The 26,458-nt window shown below is 43.6% G+C and overlaps 1 protein-coding gene across 9 annotated transcripts in view; it reads left to right on the plus strand.

Annotated features, from left to right (window-relative positions):
• The window catches only part of RNF152 (ring finger protein 152), a 58,782-nt gene that overhangs the window by 4,299 nt on the left and 28,025 nt on the right, over window positions 1-26,458 (plus strand). Inside the window, exon 1 of one of the 9 annotated variants that reach the window (XM_073332256.2) lies at window positions 23,684-23,799. The exons of the other annotated variants lie outside the window; for them this stretch is intronic. The gene's annotated coding sequence lies outside the window, so the exon portion shown is untranslated. Of the gene's footprint in view, window positions 1-23,683; window positions 23,800-26,458 lie in introns of those variants that run through there. 9 annotated transcript variants of the gene reach the window in all.

Genomic DNA, 26,458 nt, shown 5'->3' on the forward strand with positions numbered 1-26,458 from the left:
TTGCAGCACTTGCAGTGGCATTGGGAGCGGTGCATTGTGGGCAGCTATCCCACACAGCACCTCTTCCCATTCTGGCGCTGTGACTTGTGGGAAGGGGGTGGGGAGTGCAGGGCATTCTGGGTCCTGTCCCAATGCCCCGTGATGCATCGTTTCGCACCCCAGCATTCCCTTTGCTTCCATCCACATTTGGCGCCATCTTTCAACAGTCTTTGTACTGCGCGGTCTGTCTTCCCTTTCAGTCTGCGGGAATGGAGCCCGAAGTGCTGAGGAGTATGCTGATGAGTCTCGCCAGTGCGTCACTTTTGGCAGTTGAGTTATTCCTTAAGATCCAAAGTGACAGTGAGGACTCCGACGATGATATCGACTCGAGTAATGGAAACAACTCAAGTTTGCTTGTGGCATGCACAGACATGCTCACCATTGTGGAACGCTGTTTTTGGGCTCAGGAAACAAGCACTGAGTGGTGGGATCACATCGTCATGCAAGTCTGGGATGATGAGCAGTGGCTGCAGAACTTTCGGATGAGAAAAGCCACTTTCATGGGACTGTGTGCTGAGCTCGCCCCCACACTGCGGCGCAAGGACACGAGATTGAGAGCTGCCTGATGGTGGAGGAGGGGTGGCTATTGCAATCTGGAAGCTGGCAACTCCAGACAGCTACCGATTGGTCGCTAACCAGTTTGGAGTGGGGAAGTTGACCGTTGGAATTGTGTTGATGCAAGTTTGCAGGGCCATTAATCGCATCCTGCTCAGAAGAACATGACTCCGGGTAACGTGCATGACATTATGGCTGGCTTTGCACAAATGGGTTTCCCTAACTGCGGAGGGGCGATAGATGGGACGCATATTCCAATTCTGGCACCAGCCCACCTAGCCTCCGAGTAAGTTAATTGGAAGGGCTATTTCTCTATGGTTCTTCAGGCACTTGTGGATCACCGTGGGCGTTTCATTGACCTTAACGCAGGCTGGCCCAGAAAGGTGCATGACACACGCATCTTTTGGAACACTGGCCTGTTCAGGAAGCTGCAAGCTGGGACTTTTTTCCCAGACCAGAAGATCACGGTAGGGGAAGTTGAAATGCCCATTGTGATCCTTGGATGCTGTGGCTCATGAAACTCTACACAGGGAGCCTTGACAGCAGCAAGGAGCAGTTCAACAACAGGCTGAGCTGGTGCAGAATGACTGTGGAGTGTGCTTTTGGCCGTTTAAAGGGTCGCTGGTGCTCTCTGCATGGGAAGTTGGACCTGGCCGATAACAGCATCCCTGCGATTATATCCGCGTGCTGTACCGTCCATAACATTTGTGAAGGGAAGGGTGAAAGATTCACTCAGGCATGGAACTCGGAGGTTCAACACCTGGAGTCTGAATTTGAACAGCCAGAGAGCAGGGCTATTAGAGGGGCCCAGAGCGGGGCTGCAAGGATTAGGGATGCCTTGAGGGAGCAATTTGACTCTGAAAGCCAACAGTAATGTCTGGTGTGGTGCCCTGCATGGGAGTGAAGTGGGGTAGGAATCTGTGTTTGCTACGTATGATACACTGACTTGCCATGCCTGTTGCTTTCCTGGGCTAAGGTTTCTTTTACATTATGCAATAATAAAGAATGTTTTCAAAGTCAAAAAAATCAATTTATTGAAAAAAAACACAACACAACTGCTTGGGAAACACAAAGGACAAGGGGGTGGGGTGGGGTGGAGAACGGTACAGTCACAGATTTGCGTATGTCCTGTCTGGAGAGCTGTGCAATGCGTACAGCACTTCAGGATGGCTATACTGCATGGTGATGGGGGTTGAGTGCAGTGGATAAAGGTCGTAGTTTTCAGGGCTGTGTGGTGAAGCTACAGCTGTTGGAGGCAGTGGGTGGCGGTAAGAACCCGGATGTTGGGGAAAGTGGGTTGAAGGTGACATGGGGGCACAAGGAAAAGAGATTTGGGACAAGGGCTGCAGGGAGGGGCGGGCGCGGTAGTGCTCTACCTGCATGGCTATGAGCGCCTGGATCGAGTCCGTTTGGTGCTTCATGATGCTTATCAGCCGCTCTGTGCTTTGGTGCTGGCGATCTGCATTCTGCTGGCGGACCCTCCTTTCACTCTCCCACCACTCCTGCACTTTTTGATTTTCATTAAGGGAGTGCTGCATGACTTCATGCAGCATGCCCTCTTTGCTTCTACATGGTCTCTTCCCGATTCTTTGCAGCCTCTCGGCTGGTGATAACATGGACGGCTGAGATCTCAAGCATCTGTAAAAGCAAAATGCAACACTTAACAGAGGCAGCATTGTTCACACCAGACAGAGCAATGATTCCGCCATATTCAAAGGCAAGCACGGTCTACACAACAGTATAATTTGCCTGTCCCAAAGCAAGCGCACATAATGCACGGGAGCCCCAAAATGGTGAATAAGCACAGGGTCAAGCGTGACTGATTGTTTTATGGCTGTACTGTCCTCTGGGTTTCTGTGCCTTGGGGAGAGCCAACAGCTGCAGGGGGCCCCTATACTGAATGTCCCCACATTTTCCACAGGAGTTCATCCTGGAAGATATCTCGCTGCTGAGGGTGACCAGGGAATCAAGGGAGGGTCTTCTACTGAAATGCAGCTTCTGCCCTGGCCCATATGCAGCTTGCGTTTGTGTAGCAATAGTCCCCTTGCCCCTCATGGCACAGTGGCGTGGACAAGTTGGCCTTACTGGGATGAGGACAACAGTGGCTCTCCTGAAAAATCTGCGCAAGTGCATTGCCCAAGTTCTGACTGAGACCTTTGACGAGATCACTGAGGCCAATTACCGTGATGTGAGAGAGCACATCAATACCCTATTCCGCATCTAGGCATGCATGCAGCCATAACCTCCTCGCCCCAAGAGCCCACATGGAATAACTTCCTTCCCAAAATAAAAGCCGCTTACTGGGCACCTCCTCTGGTGTTTGTCCTTCCCCAAGCACTGGCTGCTGCGACTGGCTACCTTCCTCCTGGCTTGAGAACAGCTCCTGACTGCATGCATCTAGCGATCCTCGCTCCCGCTTTGCTGCTGCTCCTTCTCCTTCTCCTGCCTTGTTGCACTGACCTCTGAGGTGTCCATGGTGGTACTCCGCAGGGATGTGGGGTCGCCCCAAGTATCACGTCCAGCTCTTTGTAGAAATGGCAGGTGGCGGGGGCAGCACCAGAGCGGCTGTTTGCCTCGTGGGCTTTGCGGTAGGCATTCCGCAGCTCCTTCACTTTCACCCTGCACTGTAGTGCATCCCGGTCGTGGCCCCTTCCTAGCATGGCCCTTGATATCTGCCCAAAGATACTGTAATTCCTGTGGCTGGAGCACAGCTGGGACTGGACAGCTTCCTCCCCCCAAACACTGATGAGGTCCAGCTCCTCCCCATTGCTCCAGACTGGGGATCGCCTGGCGCGTGGAGGCATGGTCACCTGGAAAGATGCACTGAGAGCCCTCCACGCCTAGCTGAGCAAACAGGAAGGGGATTTTCAAAATTCCCAGAGAATTTAAAGGGCGGGTCTGATGGTTGGTCACCTGAGGGCAGGGCAGTAGAGTTCAAAGTGATGACCAGAGTGGCTAGAACAGGCATTGTGGGACACTTCTGGGATAGCTCAGTGGTTTGAGCATTGGCCTGCTAAACCCAGGGTTGTGAGTTCAATCCTTGAGGGGGCCATTTAGGGATCAGGGCAAAAATTGGGGATTGGTCCTGCTTTGAGCAGGGGGTTGGACTAGATGACCTCCTGAGGTCCCTTCCAACCCTGATATTCTATGATTCTATGAGTTCACTTCTGGAGGCCGATCAGAGCGTACTAACAGACCAGGCTGTCCACACTGGTGCTGTGGCGCTCCAGCGGGGGCGCAGCAAACGTTATTCCACTCGCCGAGGTGGAGTACCAGGAGCGCTGTAGCCGCGGAGTCAGAGCTCTCTACGTGCCTTGCCAGTGTGGACGGGGAGTGAGCTAGGGTGCCCGGAGCTCCTTTATTGCGCTGTAACTCGCAAGTGTAGCCAAGCCCTGAATGTTTTGTGAGGAATTGAGTCCTGTCTCACTAGAGTTTCTTTGAGTGAAGTTAACAGAGAGCAGGCGTGGCATAGAACAGAAGTGGCTTCATAAAGCCTCCCTAGAGAACAGCAGGGGGAAAAAGGAAGAGAAAGTTTCTGGGATAAGATCAGCTCCCTGCCTAAAACTTCTGAGGAACTAACGATACAAAAATGTATTATAGAGACGCAATAGCAGCTTTCATAGTTAAAGCTGAGTAATAATACTTAGCTCCTGACCTGGCCTTTTTGCTCTTCAAAGTACTGTACTTTGTTAATGTACAGATGTTAACTGTACAGATGTTAATGAATTTGTAATTTGTCCCTTCCTACTAGCTACCCCAGGGTCATTAAAATAGCTGAGAAGAAATCATAAGAGGTATACAATTAATTTGAAAAGCATGTTATATGGTGAAGAGACCTTATTAGGGAAGAGACTGTTATAGAGATCGCTAACTGGAAGATAATTACAGGACATGGAATCTTCATCGGCCAATCTGATCCCCAAATTTTATCTAAATTATGGTTTAAGTAGAGTTCAATTTCCTAAGATTTTTGTGAAAGGTGGCAGGCAAACCATCTCAGTCCAGAACCGACTTTCCCAACTTAGGGCTTGGTATTTTGGATGCACAAGGAAAAGTGTTTGTGAAAAAGTGCATGTATAAGTTGGGGTTGGATTTGTGCAAGGGTGTTGGTGTGTGCCAACCCATGTGTGCATCAGGTGCTTTGGCCCCAGGGATGTTTTACAGATGTTGGCCTCTGATTTCAATGGCAATTTGGTATGTTCTGGGAAGATGGGATTAAGCTCCAAATGTTCTCTCAAAGTTGGAAATGTGGGAGAACATGGTTCCTCCCACCCACCCCATTCTTCCCCCAGCATTATCTTAGACCAAGTCTACACTAGAAACCTTTGCTGGTATGGCAATATCAGAGTGGTGGTTTGTTTGTTTGTTTGTTTGTTTTAGGGTGATGTTTCTATATTGACAAAAGCCCTAGGGTAGACACAGTAATACTGCCATAAATGTGCTTTTGCTGGTATGGCTTACTTTGTTTGGGGGACTGGTATAAGATATACTGACAAAAGTACTTTTCCCCTGGGGTAAGCTGTGCCCACTGGGAGGGCTTGCCAATATAGTTATATTGGTAGATATGCTGGTAAACCTTTTCAAGTGTACACCTGGCGTTAGGCTAAGCTGAAAGTGAGGGATTCTTTCAGACCTAGGAGTAGGATGTAAGTGTGCTGGGACTCTGGAGGCAAACCTGGGGTGTATGTGGAACCCATGGGTTAGGGTGTGTTATGCTCCTCTGTCTGTACTCCAATTCACAGAAAATATGTTTGTTACAGCCCCAGCTACAGCTTTAAACTCAGACTTTGAGATTTGGATGTCTCTGGTTCAATCATCTGTGTCAAGATAGCAGCTGTCACGTAAGTGGAGCTCATCTAAGATTCATACTGCTGAGAGCCTCTACTTATTTGATAGATGCCACCTTGACCCCAGGGATTGAACTGGGGTCCTCCACAGCTAGAGTATGAGTTTCTTCAGCTTGACCTAAAGAGTTAGGCTGTCAAGCTGGAAGCGACTCACATCTTCTGTGGATTGGGCACAGAGAGGGATATGTTGACCAGTGGGTCACACATGTATGTGTGTAGGGGATTTGGGAAGTGTATGGTACCCTGTGGGAGGTGGGAAAACTACTAGTTTATTTCACTTCTTTATTGTGTACTAATACCATGGATACTCTCATCTAGTGTATTTATATTATACACAGGAACACAGGAATTGCCACAGTGGACCAGACCAATGTTCTATGTAGTTATTTCCCTGACAGTGGCTTGTACCAGATGCATCAGAGGAAGGTGCAAGAAATCCTGAAGTAGGCAGGCATGGGATAACCTGCCCACAGGGAAAGCTCCTTCCTAACCCTAATCTATTAGAGACTGGTGTATGCCTTGAAATCAGATTTCTTCTATCCCTTCCAAAACTCTTGCTGTTTTTAATTCTTTGTTATTGTAACTCGATGTTCTTGTTATCATTATAAATAAATGTAGCACTATTAATACCATATTGCTCTGCACAGTACATTCTACACAAAGCTCTGTGAGTCTGATACCAAAACAGCAAACACTGCAGTGCTCTGATCAAGTTACTTCTCCACAATTGAACTTAAAAAATGACTAAATCATAAAACGATGGCAAGGTTCGAGTGCTTGGAACGTTCAACAGGATCCCACTGGCTGAAAGCAAGATGATGATTTATTCAGTAACCCCAGTAGTTGCAATCTCTGCTCTCAGATGATGAGGCATGATGGGAATTAAGTTTACCTTGCTAGGGCAAAAGAGCTTGTATAGCATGCAACAATTGCTGACTACACCTGTTAGATCAGTGGCTCTCAACCTTTCAGACCACTGCATTCCTTTCAGGAGTCTGATTTGTCTTGTGTACTGCAAGTTACACCTCACTTAAAAACTCCTTGCTTACAAAAATCAGACATAACAATACAAAAGTGTCACAGCACACTGTTACTGAAACATTGCTTACTTTCTCATTTTTATCATATCATTATAAAATAAATTGACTGGAATCTAAATACTGTACTTACATTTCAGTGTATAGTATAGAGAACAGTATAAACAAGTCATTGTCTATATGAAATTTTAGTTTGTACTGACTTTGCTAGTGCTTTTTATGTAACCTATTGTAAAACTAGGTAAATATCTAGAAGAGTTGTTACATTCCCTGGAAGACCTCTGCACACCCCCAGTGGTACGTGTACCCCTGGTTGAGAACCACTGTGTTAACTAATATTTTTACCTTATTATCTATGTGATTTTTTTAAACATTATATTCTGAATAGTGACTGATAAATTTGATCCTTTAAAAAAAAAAAGTAATATACAGTGAATATTCCAGTAGATGCTATGTCTTTTGCCAGCTCAGATCAGCTGCAAATAAAATGAGTTAGGCTGTTGCTGTTGTTTCTTTTCCCTTTTGAAGTCGTATGACCCAACTGCTGCAGCTCTGGAGGCCACATTGGCAGCTTGCCTGAAGTCCTCCGTCCACTGTTTAATTTACTTTTAAAAACCAGCATAACAAATTATTTTTATTCAGATAAATGTGCACACCCATTACATTTGCTTGTACTTGTATTTTCCATGTCATATGACTATAAATTGCTAGTTAAAGGGAATAATTATATTTAAACAAGTCTAAATATGGGAGGTAGCATGGTGCAGTGGGTTGAATATAGGGCTGCTCTTTGGGGCATTTGGATTCTACTCCCTACGAGGTCCCACTCTAATCTTGGGCAAGACACCTCAGATCTCTTTGTTTCAGTTTCCATCTCTGTAAAAGGGGGATAATGACACCTACCCCTGGTTGTAAAGTGATTTGAGATGCTCCTCTACAGGTGCTATAAAACTGCAAACTCTGATTTTAAAATCTGATTTTTGAATATCAATCTGCTATTACCGATTTAAATATAATTGATTTTTTAATCAATCTTGGCTTACTCATTAGAAAAACAATAGCATTTCTGTATATGAAAATAAAGTTAAAGGATAATTAAAATACCTCTTTCTGCATCCCAGTGGAAGAAAAAGAATGATACATACAGCATATGGCTGTGAATGACAATCACCCTGGAAGCACAGTGTTAGTTATTCCACACATTATTAATGATGAAATTGAGTTTGTAATTACATTATATTTAAATGTCAGGTTTCAGAGTTCAGAGTAACAGCCGTGTTAGTCTGTATTCGCAAAAAGAAAAGGAGGACTTGTGGCACCTTAGAGACTAACCAATTTATTTGAGCATAAGCTTTCGTGAGCTACAGCTCACTTCATCGGATGCATACTGTGGAAAGTGTAGAAGATCTTTTTATATACACACGAAGCATGAAAAAATACCTCCTCCCACCCCAGTGTCCTGCTGGTAATAGCTTATCTAAAGTGATCACTCTCCTTACAATGTGTATGATAATCAAGTTGGGCCATTTCCAGCACAAATCCAGGTTTTCTTTCCCCCCCCCCCCCCCACACACACAAACCAAGCAGCCGTGTTAGGCTGTATCCGCAAAAAGAAAAGGAGGACTTGTGGCACCTTAGAGACTAACCAATTTATTTGAGCATGAGATTCAGATTACAAAGTCATGAACTCAGAAGTTAGGGAATGCCAGAATTAAGGTCTCTGTGCTATCTTAATTCAGCTGCTTTGTGCATTCTGACACCATCTTAAGTTACATGGCAATTCATTTTTTTTACCACAGGACTCCTGCATCATTCAGTGAATGGGTAGTTATTTAACATTTATTTTTATCCTCTACATTTAATGAAACCTTATTTATGCCACATCATCCACACCTATCCCTGAATATAAAATTATTAATACTTCTGGATTTTCAAGTATCAGGGGGTAGCCGTGTTAGTCTGTATCCACAAAAACAACGAGGAATCCAGTGGCACCTTAAAGACTAACAGATTTATTTGAACATAAGCTTTTGTGGGTGAAGAAGTGGGTTTTTTACCCACGAAAGCTTATGCCCAAATAAATCTGTTAGTGTTTAGGGTGCCACCGGACTTCTTGTTGATTTTGTTATGGGAATTCACCATAGTATATGGTGCTTCATACACACTGATAAATTCATCATAACAGCTCTGTGACAATAAGAGGTATTACTGTCCCCATTTTTACAGCTGGGGATTAAGGCTAAATTTGTTAAGAGTTCACTAATTTTGGTTACCCAATTTAAGATACCTAGAGCCTGACCATTTTAGAGTACTTAGCATTACATAGCACTTCATATGTTTTGTAGTACAGCTCCAATCAACTTCAATGGCAGCTCTGAGCATTCAGCATTTTGGCAAATCTGGCTCCAGGTGTCTCGGGTCTCAGAAAATGAGGAACACACAATTAGTAACCACCTGTGAAAATTTTTGTTTCAGACATAGAAACTCTGTGGCAAAGGCAGGGACAGAATCTGATTCTTAGCGTGACATTCCAGGAGATCATCCTTTCTTTTCCTGCATTTCCTTGCCGCATTCGCTCCATGACTTTCAACTTCTGCAAGGAACATTGTCAACATTGTCTTTTACGACACAGTCCTGATTCATCTCCAGAGCAGGTTCAGCCTATGGAAAAAATAGTTTATGATCAAGTAATTAAAGACTGCATCACAATGCATACACACAAGGGGGCTGAACTAAAGTGGAACAGGAAACCTTAATTCTGGTATTTCCTAACCTCTGAATGCTTGACTGTGCAACCTTAGCATTCTTTTAACATAGGGTTTTTTAATATAATTTCTTAACTCCACTGCCCCCCACCCCCCCAAAAAAAACAAAACAAAAAAACACCCTGGAAAAAATAATATTCTATCTGGGCCACCATCAGGGTTCAGACCTTTAGATCCATAGCAGACTTCTCCCACATGAGCTAATGGAGTAACTGGTAGTAGTAGGTTGTTATCCTGTATGTGGAGCAGTCACTAGAGGTGGGTGATGAGAGACACACACAAGAATCTTGGGTTCCATTCCAGGCTCTGGAGGGGAATATTCAGTGGTTATAGTCGCTTCTGCTTCTGTCCTCCATGTGCTCTGTTACAATCCAAACTCTCAACAATGGCTCCATCCCTATTCCTATCCACCTCCTCTGCTCCTTCCCATCTTTCCACCCCACTGATTCCTGTTCTTACCACCATCCCAGTGCCTACTCACCCTGTCCTCCATCACAATTTCCAGCCCTCTGCATGTCAATATGGTAGGTAGATTTCCTCTCTTGCTGCGTGGGGTTGGCAGGAGGGGATTAAGAGCACCGAAGAGAATCTCCCTACTGTGTTCCAACATCTGGTTTCACAGTAACCTGCAGCAACTAGGAAAGTCCTGCTCAGTTACTGCAGCCCCAGGATGGAGCATGCTGAGTTGCTCTGTGGGGATGGTGCATACCCAGTACAAAAGGAATCTTTGGGGAATTTAGCTGCAAAATTCCAAGAAATGAGCATATGTTCCTGTTCCTATGCTGCAATGTTCCTGCTGAATTTGGAAAAAGGGGTTTTACAACCGCAGAACAAAAGGATTGTAAGAATTTTTTTGACATGGACAAAATGACCTATTTTCCCCTAAGCACATTCTCAGAAATGGAAGAACCATTTTGGGTACAACTTTCCTCAAAAATTCAGCCTGTGGCAGACAGCCAGCATGGAAAATTTTAACCTGAACAGTTAAAAATTTAACAAAGTTTATAAGTAACTGAAAATGGAAGTGTTGGGAAACCTTAACTGGAGGTGGCGCTACCAGCTTCGCCTATAATGTGAAAAATCTGTCAACAAGAGATGGCCTTGAAGGTCCCTTGAAGATGCTCCTTGGGGTTTGTGTGGAACCTGAACTCAAATCCTGATCTGAATTTCGTGCTGTTTTAAGCCAAAATCTTTGTGGGTTTTGATACCCATTGCTTCATATTTTAGGGCCATCTCTACTGAGATTTCCTATGAGATCAAGCAATGGATAAAAATGACCATAAAGCTTTAAGAAAAGGAGTATTTGTGGCACTTTAGAGACTGACCAATTTATTTGAGCATAAGCTTTTGTGAGCTACAGCTCACTTCATCGAATGCATAAAGTGGAAAATGCAGTGAGGATGTTTTATACACACAGACCATGAAAAAATGGGTGTTTATCACTTCAAAAGGTTTTCTCTCCCCCCACCCCACTCTTTTTTTCATGGTCTGTGTGTATAAAACATCCTCATTGCATTTTCCACTTTATGCATCTGATGAAGTGAGCTGTAGCTCACGAAAGCTCATGCTCAAATAAATTGGTTAGTCTCTAAGGTGCCACAAGTACTCCTTTTCTTCTTCCTACCAATGTTGTGCATATCCCATGGACTGAGTACTTTGTTTCCAGCTGAATGAAGCGCCAACAACTTATTGGAGCGCACATTGTTTTGTAAACGAGCCACATTTGCTTCTTTCAGAACAAGCTGTGAGGTGTTCTTCTGTCTAAATTTCAATCCCTGATTGACTTAGTTGCTGATGCTTTTGTTGTCAACAAAAGCAATTATAAACCCCACAATGAATTGGGAGGAAGGGAAATGGAAATTTCTGATTCTCATCAAGTCGACATAACAGCTGGTTTTCTCTTTGTCCATTGTTGTTTCAGAGTGTAGAGATGCATGAGGAGATGTGGATGGAAAAAAAATTACCACCATTAGAAAAGACTAGCTCGGCCACAAATGAAATAATCACATTAAAAACCTGCATTTTAACTAGTCCTGTATGGCTGAGGAGTTTTGGCTTAATTTAGGACCATGACTGACATAAAACATGTAGATTATATCATAGAATATTGAGCCCCATAGAACTGAATGTCTTTAACATTTTTTGACTCAACAAGCTGCACACACTTATAAAAATAATGAAACAGGTGTTTAAGCTTGCATAAATCAATTTGCCATGTATTTTTATGATGCTCATATGATGTCATGCTAAGAGCAGTTCTTCAGCATTATAACTCCATGAATTTGAGTAAGAGAGAATTACCAACAGGAGCTTTAAAACTTTTTGACATTCTAAATATTCGATGGGCTTGAACCAAAGCTGCTTGTCTGACCACCTTGAATTTGGTGTAAGGTCAGATCCAGGTTTGAATTGTTTGACTTTAGTGTATCTCTAATGCTGACAGTTTGGTATCGTTTGTGTCTCTTGGTTTTTTCCTTTTTCTTTCTTGAGTTGAACATCTTTGGACAAGTCCTGGGGTGGCGTAAATTGTCACGGCTCCATTGAATCAGGATCTGCCCTGTTGTAGATTAACTCCAGTGCTGTGCTTGACTTTGTCCTCTCTCCATTCTTTACTCTGAACCAAAGAGTCCCCTCTCCTCTCAGCAGGTATGGCTTGGTGCTGAAAGGCTGGGACAGCTTGGAAAAGCAGGCTCAGCAGAAGAGGTTGGGAGCAGCCATTGCCAGTATTAATATTCTTTCTAAACTGATGGATGAGAGGATTATAAAATTTCAGAGGGAAGATAAATATAAATGTTTTAATTGCATTCAGGATTTTTCAGTGGTCTTGCTCATAAGGTACAGCACAGATAAGCATTTCTTGTAGGGATATTGACACAGATTGCACAATTGGCCCCTTCCGTCTCCCCCCCAAAATAAGAGGGTTTTCGTGCCCATCTATTTTCTCCTCTCTGATACTCTTGGTCTCACTTAGTTGCAATATGTGGTTGCATGCCACATGATGATGGCAAATCAGCTTTGAAACATTGTCTCTGTGCAACTGGTCTGGAAATTCTGTAAGAATAGGTTTTCTTAAAAGGTTTCCACCTTCTGTGCTTATAGATCAAGCTGGTTGGAACAGACTCACTTGCTGTATTTTAGTTCTAGTTTCTCCTTCTGTATTTCCCATTCTGGTCTTAGCTGGTTATCTGAACATTTCCAAAATTAAGTTTGTTTGTTTTTTAAGATGGGGGACAGATGGCAGAGCGTAGCATGGTCTCTCTGAGTTACAGAAGCTTCTAGTCGAGTACAGTAACTCCTCGCTTAACGTTGTAGTTATGTTCCTGAAAAATGCGACTTTAAGCGAAACGATGTTAAGTGAATCCAATTTCCCCGTAAGAATTAATACGCAGTGGTGATGATTGTGAAGCTTGGTTGAGGTGGTGAAGTTAGAGGGTGGAAGAGGGTGGGTGGGATATTTCCCAGGGAATGCCTTACTGCTAAATGATGAACTAGCACTCGGCTGAGCCCTTAAGTGTTGTTAATGTAGCCTCACACTCTACAAGGCAGCACAAATGGAGGGAGGGGAGACAGCATGGCAGACAGAGACAGAGAGACATACCCTGTGAGTGGGGGAGAGAGAAAGATGCACATTGCCCCTTTAAGTACGCTGACCCTACTCTTAAGTACATTGTCTTTTTAAGTCGATCAGGAAGTTGAGACAGCAGCTGCTGCCCCAAGCTCTCTCTGTCTCTCTCCGTCCCCCCACCCTGCTGTATATGGAGAAGGGGTAAGCGGGGTGCAGGAGCAGGGGGACATGCTGACATTAGTCCCCCCTTCCTCCCCCTGCACAGCAAGCAGGAGGCTTGGGGAACAGGGCAGAGGGCAAGAGCAGCACATTTCAGTGGGGGGAGGGACAGCTGAACTGCCCGCAATTGATAGCCTGCTGAGTGGCTGCTGCACAGGGAACTTAGGGGAGCGGGCAGCTGATAGGGGGACTGTCAGTCCACCCTGGTTCCAAGCCCCCACCAGCTAGCTGCAATGGGCTGCTCTTCCTGCAAGCAGTGGACAAAGCAGGCGGCTGCCAAACGTTCTAAGGGAACATTGCACAACTTTAAATGAGCACGTTCCCTAATTGATCAGCAACGTAACAACATTAAGTGGGACGACTTTAAGTGAGGAGTTACTGTAAACAGTAAGCACTGAAAATGAGTGGCAAATCACTTCTGCCTTCTGATGTCCTAGATGGTGAAAATCTTTGTACTGTTTACTTTGACAATATTCTCAGTGTCTTTCTTGGAAATATACTGTTTACATACAGAAATGTTAAGGTGTTGCAGTATGTTGTTACTTGCCAGATGTGGTATTTAGCCACATATGGTATTGCTGATAGAAGGAGTTCCATTATACAGTAATAGCCATTAGAACGTCAAAATTTGCCAGCGGTGGCATTCACGATACTACAGTTCTCCATATAACTAGTGAAGGAAATAGCTGTGATACCTGTAAGAAAATGTTAACTTTTAATGGTGGCTGCTGTATTTCCATAACATAGTATTTCAATGGGATAGGAAGTTGTGAGCTGTTCACTCTCTTCTAACAGGGAATCTACTTTTAATAAATTTAACTATATTATTTCTCAAGCACTTGAAATGTATTTTCTTACTCTTGCTACAGCAATCCCCATTTAAAGTCAATGGTTGGATTTTCAAAGGCGCTCTTCACCTGCAGCTCCTGTTGACTTACATGTCAGTGTATAGTACATAGAGCTGTATAAACAAGTCATTGTCTGTATGAAATTGTTTGTACAGACGTCACTAGTGTTTTTTACCTAGCCTGTTATAAAACTAGGAAATATCTAGATGGGTTGATGTACCACCTTGAAGACCTGTGTATAAGCACAGGGGTACGCGTACTCCTGGTTGAGAACCAGTGTACTAGGCCACACAGCTTATTAAAGATACAATATGAGAGACACAAAGCTATTTTCTTATATCTGAAACAACTCCCATTTCATTTCATCATAATGTTTCTAAGATAATATCTAAGCACTGTACAGTTTTTCTTTGTTTCGTGAGGACATGAAGGCATGGAAAGGGTCCATCATCTGTCATTGCATTTGGAACTTATCTTGGCTCTAAGATAAATGGACATGTTTAGTAGACTTTTGTCAACAGTTGCATAGAATGGAATCTACAGCATAATGAGAGTAAGGTGATTTGAGACTCATACGGTATTAGCATCCCTGTTGATTGGCAATGGAGTGTGGCCCCTGCCTGAAGGAGAAATGCAAAGTGAGATCATCTTCAATGTTGAACGGATTTCCGTGACTTTTATATGTGAAATTTAAAAGGAAAGCTGATGTATGCCATACTTACAGCCAGGCTCTTTGCTCCAGGACTGATGCTTTCCAATATTTGTTATGGATGCAGCTGGCTAAAATTTTTCAGATGAAATTGGCCTTTGCTGAAAATGAAAACTTCATATTCCCCAACCACCCAATTTTTTTGTTGAAATTTGCCATTTGTTTTATTTTTTTTCTGCTCTTTCTGCCCCCTTTTGCATCCTTTTTGATGGCAAAATTGGGGGTGGAGAGAATGAAGGGGGAAGCAGGAAATATCAAAATTCAAACATTTTCAGTAAAACTTTCATGAAATGTTTAAATTTTCAAAAATGTTCTCAAACTTTGTTCTTTTTTTTTTTGACCAGCTCTCATCATGAGTAACTTTTGATGTGGTTTAAACAATGGGCTTGCTTCTCCACTTTCTTACCGTGGCTTCTACATCTGTATCACCATAGGCTTCAGGGAAATTACACTGGTGTAAAACTGGTCTGATGGAATCAGGCCTTCCGACAAGGAGGGCAAAGAGGGCAATTTCCCAGGGGACCGGGTGATTTAAAAGGGTCCAGGGGTCCCTGGCTGCTGTCACAGTAGCGGTGGCGGCCAGGAGCCCCATGCCCTTTTAAATGGCCCGGTGGGCCGCAGGGCACCTAGGCGCACGAGACCTCTCCGGGCCCTGCACTTTTGGGGGACCCCCACAGGCCAACATAGATGGTCCCGGAAGTGACTGATTCGTTACTTCTGTCCCCCCCGGGACAGCCCTGGCCCTGGGGCCTGGAATTTCTGTCGGCGGGCCTGGATGGAATAAAGAATCAAGTGCGATATTCTTTTAAATGATCGTACAAATGTACTAATAGGCATATTTTCTGTATATGTGTTTAAAAGTTTCATTTCACGTTGTTTCTAGTTCTGATATGTGTTTAGTAATGCTTATCTGGCTAAAAGATTGTGAATTAGTGCTAATACGATTGCTCTAATTTGCCCTGTAATTTTTACAGTGGTAACCTCAGAGGCATTAAAATTTACAATATGCTAATCTTTCAGTGTGGGTAGAGTATCATAAATCTGCAGTTTCTAATGATACACAACTTTGTCCATACGCAAAGAAAATAGATCGGGTTACTTCCAAAGCAAGCTGGCAGGATATGACTGAGGCAATAGCCAAACACTGTTGTTGAAGATCTGCAGTCACTTGTACAATATTTTAGATACTCTTGAGATGCAATTCTCAAACTGACTAGGAGAGGACAACATGCAGTGGTAAAAAGACGGTGTCTTTTTTGTACTTAAAAAGGACTCCAGAAAATGTATGCAAGCATTTAGGTCAAGGATACCATCTATGAACACTTGTATAATTCTGAATTGAATGGAAATTGTGAAGCTTTGTATAAGTAAACATACCGCTTAAACAGGGGTTCTCAAACTGGGGGTTGGAACCCCTAAGGGGGTCGGGAGGTTATTACATGAGGGGTCATGAGCTGTCAGCCTCCACCCCAAACCCCGCTTTGCCTCCAGCATTTATAATGGTATTAAATATATTTAAAAGTGTTTTTAATTTATAAGGGGGTCATACTCAGAGGCTTGCTATGTGAAAGGGGTCACCAGTACAAAAGTTTGAGAACTACTGCTCTTAAAATAAAGAGAACTTTTTCAACTAGAAAGCCTAGCCCAAGAAGATTCCACTCTGACCCTAATAAAATTAGCCTTCTGCAGCACTCTGTAATGCCCTCACTTCTTTCTTGTCTTCATCTGATTCCTTCTAGTCTGCTTTACGATCTTCACTCAGCAGGCGACTAGTGGTACAACCTGGCCCCAAACAGCTAGGTATATCAGTATCATCCATTCAAAACTCTCCATGTAGATGGAAACTTGCAAGGGACAGTGTTCACAACACTGAAATAAGCGAAAGGCTATTTCTGAGGTGCTATTCATCTGATTCTTCTCTCACACTGGTGTAAATAGGAGGGACTCAAGTTACACAAGTGGAGTTACTTACACCAGTTTTACAGTGGAGTAAGATCAGAATTGCTCCTTAATGCTTTACAGAGAAGTAGTTAAAATGGCAGTACTAAACTGATTTGCTTCACTATAGGCCATCAGTTTTCTTCATTATTCCTACTCATAAAACATGTATTTACATAGATTGGGTGGTTGTTGTTTTAGTGGGTTTTTTGTTGTTTTTAAACTAAGTCAGTCAGGGGTCAGCTTTTTCTGAAAAGCAAGGGCATCCAGTGAATATGGATTTTTTTCCCCCCTGTGTAATGCAGTTATGTTTAATATCTTTGGATCGTAGGAAAACATTACCAAAGTAAAGATTTTCAAGAAAGCTAAATATTAGCGAAAGGATAAACCTTTTAGCCCACCCTAGAACTATTTAAATAATCCTCAGATGAAATGAAAGAAGCAATGCTTCCACATTGTGCACAATAGGAAGCTGTTAAACTTATCTCTGAACAGAAAACATCACAGGTTTATTTACTGAGAGAGACTCTCTTAAGTAGGCTCCCTTCTGTTGTAAACTTGTACATTTCCCAATTTTTCAACTTCCTCAGTAATGGAAGTACTGGGAGTTTTTGCAACGATGAGCTAGAAGAAACAGCATTTTGTGAACGTAGCAGAATTGCAGAAAGATTGGTTGGAATTTTAAATAGGAGTTGGTTACTAGGCCTTTCTGAGTTACTGTACAATGCATTTGGTACCCCATATCTCCATTCAAGAGAACATAATGTAACTGGATTTGATTAGAGTAGATTATTCTGTGTCTACACTTTCACTCACTCTGGGACTGGATTTACTGGTCTGTTTAAGCAAAGAGGCCTTAAAAGGGCCAGGGATAGTTTGGTGGAGAATTCACTTTATGAGAAGAACTCTCCACTGATGGAAAGCTGGAAGAAGCGGTTCTGTTCCACCACCCTGAGCGATGGCAGCTAGTTTGATGGAAGAGTGCTTCTTTTGACCTAGCTATGAGGTCAGCATAGCTGTGGTGCTCAGGGGTGTGGATTTTTCACACAGCTGAGTGCCAGAGCTATGTCAAACTAAGTTTTAGGTGTAGACCAGGTCTTCGGTGCCTAACTAAACAATATTTGAATTTACAAATGCAAGGTTTTTTTGGATGCATGAGAACATTTCAACAAATGCATGCAAATGTCATAGACCTGGAAAATGCGCATGTAGACACAGCCATGGTATACGCTACAAACTTATTTTCGTAAAGGTAACTTGCACTTATACTGACCAAACTCCCGGTGTAGACAGCACTATGTTGACCAGCGGGCTTCTCCTGTCCTATCGCCTCTCGGGGAGTGGAGTACCTACACTGACCGGACATGCTCTCCCCTTGTCATAGGCAGCGTCTTCATTAAGTGCTACAGCGGTGCAGCTCTGTAAGTGTGGACAAGCTCTTAGAGGCCACTTTGGAAAATTGGCTCTTGAATAGAAGCCACAAGATTGTCTCTTCTTTGATTCTTTTTTTAAATCAAGGAAGGGTTGCCAACTTTCTAATTCCAGAAAACTGAACGCCCTTTCCTCGCCCATTGCCCCACCTCTTCCCTGAGGCCCCACCCCTACCTGACAGCCCGCCCCTCCTCATCCATCCCCCCTCCCTCCGTTGCTTGCTCTCTCCCACCCTTGCTCATATGCTCATTTTCACCGCAAGGCCCAAACAGGCATATTTATTGTTTTGACAGATGTATTATGCTAATTTCAGGTTTTATTTGTTACAGGACGCTGGAGCTGGCAGCAAAAGAGTCAAAAGAGTAATTTTTTAAAAAAATGACATTTTCACAAAGTTTTTCATGATTCTTTCCCTATCCTCTTCCCATTTTTCGTAACCAGCTCCATGTGTTTTGTTCACTAAACTTACTGTAACTTTATGTGTGGAATTATGACCACACACATTATCACAGCAGCAATGGGTCCATTAAAGGCCCACTCCTGAAGCCCAAATACAAATCCATAGAGCACAACCACATAAATGCACACCTTTCCATATACTTATATAAATAAATCTGTAAAAACTGACTCCCACACCTACATGCAGATATACAAGTGTATTCATGTGCACACATCTGGCTTGCACTAACACATACTTCCACATTATTTATTATTACAATTATTGTTTAGTGCCTAGAGACCCCAACTAAGTCCAGGGCTCCAGGGTGGTAGGTGCTGGACATACACATAAAAAGAGAGTTTATGATCTAGATAGTCAAAGGTGGGGAGAAATGTATGATACATTGGCTCTTCTGCAATTTACTTGTCAACAACATTCACTTTTTAAGTAATAATTTCTTTCTTTCTTTCTTTCTTTCTTTCTTTCTTTCTTTCTTTCTTTCTTTCTTTCTTTCTTTCTTTCTTTCTTTCTTTCTTTCTAAACTTGTTATAAAATGAATACACACATATTTTATGTCCTACATTTTTTTGTGTGCAAGCTAGCAAAAGGAACAAAAGTCAAAGAGTTAGGCTGCAAATTTTATTCACATGCATCAATAAACACACCTCCCTACACAAAGACACACAGTCTCTTACACACTTACAATGCATACATGCACACACTTGCCTACACAGACACACCCAACTGGGAAGGGAGGAGGGTGGGCTGAAGGGAAAATGTGGGGGTGGAAGAGAGAGGATGGGTAGGGAAAGAGGCCAAGGACGAGAGCATGGTGGAGGTGAGAGGGGGCAGTGAAGGAGAGAGGAGGGGTATGAGGGGTGGATGGGGATGCAAGGGGCAGCAGAAGGCTACAGGTGCACGAGGATGTGGGGGGGCACAGGGGTTATAGGGACATAATGGGTGTGCAGCAGTGTATCGAGGTGAATGGGTTGCAGGGCTGTGGGGGGTGAGGGACATGGGTGTGGCGGCTCTGGGAGGTGGAGAGGATGAGTGGGAGTGCGCTGTAAGAGGTACAGGGCTGGAATGGGCAGATGTGGAGGGTGGAGTGGGATGGGACAGGGGAGGGATGCAGTGAGGGGCATGTAGTTGGGACGGGGAGGGATGGAGGTGAAGGGGGTTGGGATGGGGAGGGATGCAGTGAGGGGGATGGGAATACAGCCCCATTCCCAGCACTCGGAGACAGGGATACATATCTTCAACTCCTGGGTGCAGGCAATGGGGCGACAGACTGCGGTTCACCGCAGGGCATGTGCCGCAGCTCAAGCCCAGCCACAGGAGGAGCGCAAGGAGGAGAAGAGGGCCAGCAGCAGTGGGAGAGGCGCGCGCCACAACCCCTCAACAGCTGCCTGCTAGGTGCGCTAGTTTGTCCCCTGCCCTGCCTTGCCCCGGCCAATGGGAGCTGCGCCTGAGGGCGGGGAGCGGGGCAGCACAAAGACCTGCCCTGGGCCTAGGTGCCGGACATGCTGGCTGCTTCCTGGGAGTCGCACAGCACAGCGGCTAGCAGGGAGCCTGCCTGCCCCGCTGTGTGGTGTCACCGACCGGACAGTCAACGGCCCGGTCAGTGGTGCTGACCAGAGCCTCCAGGATTCCTTTTTGACCAGGCGTTCGGTTGAAAACCGGACACCTGGTCATCCTAAATCAAGGTGTTTTGTAATTGGTTGTAATAATAGAGACTCAGATTTCTCGATGCAACGTAGTTCAGCACTGATGGCAAAGTATTCTCTAGGATTCTGTTTCAGATGGTTTCCAAAATGTTTCAGCACAACAGACAGACTAACAGGTCAGGTGGAAGATTTTTTTAATGGACCTGTTGTTGTAATTAGAATATATTGCAAGGATTAGTGTTACATTTAGGAATGCTCCGAATTACTGGAAAGAGTTCAGCATTTAATTTTCTACCAGCAGCAATTTCTGTCAAGTTTCAGATATACAGTAGTTGTCATTAAAGATTGTAACATATTAAATCCCATAGTGCCATATAAATCATGGAAGAAGAAAAGCAGCTACAGAAAGCTTGAAGGGAAATTAATTGTGCACATTGCTATGATGATGAGGGCTGTACCAGAACCTTTGATAGTTTAATATTGGATTCCATGCTGATACAATGTGGCACACCAGTACTAAGTATAGTGAATGTTGAGTATCTGTATATAAATATGGACAGACACACACACACACATATAACTGCAGAATGGCTTATCGGGTATTTTTATTATTTGTAGCCACTGTAGCTAGCACTGTGGGCCAGGACTCCATTGTGCTAGGTGCTATGCAAACACTGAATAAAAAGACGGTTCCTGCCTCAAGGAGTTTACAGTCTATGCATAAGGTGAGAGAGAAAACAGATGGATATAGACAGATGGAAGAGTACAAGGAAATAACGAGACAGTATTGGTCAGTATGAAAGGTTGTGTAGTTTTTTGATCAGGAGAATGGAAAGCAGGATTCCAGGGTTTTATTTACAACAAACACAAACTTCTGACTCTCATTTTCAAGGCCCTGCAAAGTTCTGCCCTGCCTACATCTCATCCCTAAATGCTCTTAACCCCTCCCTCAAGCCCTGCCAGTACCTACTGCACTCACATTATTGATTCCCTGGTCTTCTGCCCCCATAACTGGCACTGTGTTTTTTGTTTGCAGTGCTGTTGTAGACATGTTGGTGCCGGAAGAGAGACCGGGGAAGAGGGGGTAATTTTTTTTTCAATTGGACCAATTTCTATTAGCGAAAGAGATAAGCTTTCAAGCTATTTGAAAGAAGTAGCTCTGTGTAGCTTGAAAGCTTGTCTCTCTCACCAATAGAAATTGATCCAAGAAAGATATTACTACCACTGTCTTTTCTTATGCCACCTCCTATACCCTGGCATCCTCCCTGAGTGGTCCTGTGTGCAATTCAGTTAATTGTGAATGATTTTTTAAGTGCTACAGATATTGGAGAGAAAGCAATATAAATAATATAAAACCACAACTAGTTATAAAGCACTGCTGCCAAGATACTATGGTGAATGGATATCCTAGGAATACATATTATAATAAATATAACTTAAACTCTGTCATATAATTTACCTCAAAATCTCACATGGCAGAAAAATCTTAGGGGTTGTCTACCTGTTAAATTATTCCAGAATAAGGTATGAATTTGAAGTTCAGTAGCTAATCCGGAATAGCTTCCTGTGTGGACGCTCTCATTCCAGAATAAGAATGTCCACACAGGGAGCTATTGTGGAAGAGCTATTGCAGAATAGCTGTTCTGGTCAATTTGCCTGTATAGGGAAGCCTTTAGTTTCCTGACTCACAACTCCAAAGTATCACTTTATCCCTGCTCATACTTTAGGTCCTACATACCAAAAAAAAGTATGTCCGTATAAGGAGAAGCCTTCAAGTCTTATACACTGTGGGCCTTTGAAGTCCACAGGCAGAATTCAGATTTGGCATTAAGCCTTGTCTGCATGGGCAAGTTATACTGGTATTAGTGAAGGCAGTGGTTCTCAAGCAGGGGTACCCAAAGATTTTCTCAGTGGTACACCAACTCATCTAGATATTTGCCTAATTCTACAACAGGCTACATAAAATGCACTAGCGAAGTCAGTATAAACTAATATTTCATAGAGACAATGACTTGTTTATACTTCTCTATATACCATACACTGAAATGTAAGTACAATGTTTATATTCCAATTGATTTATTTTATAATTAAGTGTTGAAAATGAGAAAGTAAGCAATTTTTCAGTAATGGTGTGCTGTGACACTTGTATTTTTATGTCTGATTTTGTAAGCAAGTAGTTTTTAAGTGAGGTGAAACTTGGGGTACTGTTGTATCAACCAGGCAAGGTACTAACAAGCTTCAACAGGACTTTATTTTCAAAGTGGAAATCTCTTTACCAGCATCAGGAGAAGTATTTCCAGTAGGGATAAGGAGGTTTTAGTACCATTATACAAGACACTGGTGAGACCTCACCTGGAATACTGTGTGCAGTTCTGGTCTCCCATGTTTAAGAAGGATGAATTCAAACTGGAACAGGTACAGAGAAGGGCTACTAGGATGATCCGAGGAATGGAAAACTTGTCTTATGAAAGGAGACTCAAGGAGCTTGGCTTGTTTAGCCTAACTAAAAGAAGGTTGAGGGGAGATATGATTGCTCTCTATAAATATATCAGAGGGATTAATATATTAATATAATATATTAAGATCAGTACCAATGTGGACATAAGAACAAATGGATATAAACTGTTCATTGGGAAGTTTAGACTTGAAATTAGACGAAGGTTTCTAACCATCAGAGGAGTGAAGTTTTGGAATAGCCTTCCAAGGGAAGCAGTGGGGGCAAAAGACCTATCTGGCTTTAAGATTAAACTTGATAAATTTATGGAGGAGATAGTATGATGGGATAACATGGTTTTGGTAATTAAATATTCATGGTAAATAGGCCTAATGGCCTGTGATGGGATGTAAGATGGGGTGGGATCTGATTTTATCTGCAGTATAAATATAAAAATTCTTTTTTGGGTATCTGGCTGATGAATCTTGCCCATATGCTCAGGGTTTAGCTGATCGCCATATTTGGGGTCAGGAAGGAATTTTCCTCCAGGGTAGATTGCAAGAGGCCCTGGAGGTTTTTCGCTTTCCTCTGTAGCATGGGGAACGGGTCACTTGCTGGAGGATTCTCTGCTCCTTGAAGTCTTTAAACCACGATTTGAGGACTTCAATAGCTCAGACATAGGTGAAAGGTTTTTCGCAGGAGTGGGTGGGTGAAATTCTGTGGCCTGCGTTGTGCAGGAGGTCAGACTAGATGATCATAATGGTCCCTTCTGACCTTAGTATCTATGAATCTAAGCTGCTGCTGCACCCTCTGTAGCTTTCTCCCAGCCTCTCAACTCCTCCCCCCTCCTTCCTGTTTCCTGTCTTTTCAGACTTCCAACAGCCAGTGTTCCCAGTTCTAATAATTACTAGCGGCATCTAAACACCACAGGTATGCAAGCCAAATCTCTCGTGAAAGGGGTACAGTAGTCTGGAAAAGTAGAGAGCCATAGAGTTAAAGTATAAATTTAACCTTACAGTTCTATTGGTATAATCCCCAATGTGGACACTGGTATAACAGTGGCTTTAATTTGTCGTTGGGGAAGGGGTTTAAACTAAACTGAAAAAAAGCTACTCTTATTCTGGAGTAAGAGTGTTCACGTGGGGGATTACATTTGTATAACATTACCATTGTAGTTATACCCAGTGATGAGCTGCCAAAAGCTGAAGAACCGGTTCCTTCACTCACTCCGGGTCTTCGGCGGCACTTTGGCGGCAGGTCCTTCAGTCGCTCCGGGTCTTCCGCCGCCAAAGACCCGGAGTGCCGCCAGGTGAGTAAAAATTAAAAAGGGATTCTCAGGGGAGCCTCCCCAGCCGAGAGCTCAGGCAGGCCGGACAGGACGGTCCTGCGGGGCCACTGGAGTTTGCCCACCCCTTTAACAACCGGTTCTAAACCGGCTTCAAAATTTAATAACTGGTTCACGCGAACCGGCTCCAGCTCACCACTGGTTATACCCGTATAGCCAGTAAAAATTTCCTTTGTGGATAATGCCTTAAGTGGGTATAACAGACTTGCTTACACCCTGCCTGAATTTGGCCTTGCATGTCGTTGGTTTTTCATTAGTATCCTTAGTATTTTTCATTAGTATTCATTAGTAGGCCCAAGATAGTGATTTCTCTTGTATGATGTCTCATGTCAGCAAAATAAAACACATTGCTTTCTGAATACCAGCTTGGCTGCCTCATTGCCAAGCAAGTCAGTATTCTCTGGGACTATCTGTTCCTCACAGTCCAAGCTGGTGTCCTGTTCACTCTCCCTCCCCCGAGGCTGCTGTTACTCATTCTTGTGCAGGGCTAACAACTTTAAATGACACCTTTAGAAATACTTCATTACCATGCAAAAGAAAGTGAGTACTTTGCAGGAAGTCTAGACAGAGAAATTTATATCTGTAAGGAGCATATATACAGAACCCCAGTTATTAAGATCATCAATATTTATACTGCAGATAAAATTCATGCTGGTCAGACTGAATACTGTCTGTCACAACAGCATAGCTGCTATGGGGAAAACCAGACAAAACACATCTATTTCAATAACTACCTTACTTAAAGAAAAACTCCAGTCATTAATCAGACTAACTTGAATGGCTAAGGAACCCTACTCTCTTCAGGCCAACTTTACAGCAAATGGAAACCCTTCTGGGAAGTTATCCTGAAGGGAGGAGATCTCACTGAGGGGTAGGGTAGATCTCACTGAATGTGTGCCATTCATTGAGTATAAATATGAAAACTATTTAAATGCCCATTAAAGCTAGTGAAGATTCCCTCAGCCTGGGCAGCTGTAATGATACTTTCCAGCAGGGCTGCCCTAGCTTTAAGACCTTATCCCTCTGCTGCCTAGCTCAACTGAAGCCTGCTGTGGCAAGGAGTTTGGGAAATCCCGGTCCCCTGAGAAGTAACCCTGTGTTAGACTGAATGTATTTCTGAAAACGGGATCAGCCAGAAAGGACTTTTCCTAATGCAGATGGGGCCAAAGCATTGCAGCAAATATATTATTTCCGGTTTTTGATTGTGACAGTTGGAAAGGTTTTGTATGAGAGAAAAAAAATCAGTGATGCTTTGTAAGTTAATGACCTTGGGCAATATCATAATTCATATGGACCATTGCTACGAGAAGACTACCTGAAGACCTTCATTACTCATTACTTGAATACCTGATTATTCAAAACCCACATTTTTTCTCAGCCTAGAGTCATATATGTATGTAAGAAAAGGACAAAGCAACCTTCAGAATAGTTCATAGTCAACATTACAAGAATTCATTGTATTGAACTATGCTGAAAAAATGAGATTTCTAATCAATCTGAAATGTTTGTGAGACAAGTGGATGAGGTAATATGTTTTAGTGGACCAACTTCTGTTGGTGAGAGAAACAAGCTTTTGAGTTTACACAGAGCTTTTCTTCAAGTCTAGGAAATACTCAGTGTCACAGCTAAATACAAGATGGAATGGATTGTTTAGCATAAGCACAAGGTGAAGTGGCCCATTAACACCTCTCCAGTCATAGGGCTTGTCTACACTACTAAGTTTTGTTCACAAAAACTTATGTCAACATCCAAACGTCGACAAAACAAAAATCGCCAAAGGGGTTCACACTTGCTCCCTCTGTCTACAGATCATGTCCACATCAGGGACACCATCACTGAGAGGGTGAGCAATGCACCGTGGGTATGTATCCCACAGTGCAGTGTTGTGGGAAGGAAGAACTGATCGCCGCACATCTTGGGATTCTCTCAATTCTCCCACAGCCCCCTTAGCTGCCGAGAGCAGCATCATGAGTAGCTCTATGAGCTCTCCATGCTGGGGAACTGCAAAGCAGCACAGCTGTCTGTCCCCCAAGCCCTGCAGCAGCTGCTGTGTTCCTAGTGCTGGGCAGAACAGGAGCATTCCAATGATGTGCTCTTTGTTTGTTGGAGCAGCCCACAGATACTTTCCAGAGCTTTGAAAGGGGAGGGGCGCATGCCTGCAGGGCAGCAGAGATCAAAACACTGAGCAGAACAATCAGGGCAGGAATTGTGGGATACTGGAGGAAGCCAGTTCTGTTGACAAAACAATCAGCAGTGTCTACACTGGCTCTTTGTTAACAATAAAGGGACAAAAGTCTCTCCTGGGGTGGAAGTTTTTTGTCGCCAAAACTGGGCGTTTTTCATGACTAAAGTCCCATTGGAGTGTATACTCTTGCTGTTTTGTCGCCAAAAGGCAGTTTTTGGCGACAAAACTTGCCAGTGTAGACAAGCCCATAGGAAGTAACAAAAAAAGAAGTGGGGGTGGGGGTCTGTGTTTGAAATGTTTGTGAGCATGGCTACACTGGAAACTTCAAAGCACTATCGTGGGAATGCTCCCGCAGCAGTGCTTTGAAGTGTGAGACCTTCATGAGGGGATTAGCTTGGAGCACTGCTCTCAGCACTCGGAGCCTGTCTACACTAGCGC

The sequence above is a fragment of the Lepidochelys kempii genome, chromosome 2, assembly GCF_965140285.1.
Source record: "Lepidochelys kempii isolate rLepKem1 chromosome 2, rLepKem1.hap1, whole genome shotgun sequence".
Lineage (NCBI taxonomy): Eukaryota > Metazoa > Chordata > Testudines > Cheloniidae > Lepidochelys > Lepidochelys kempii.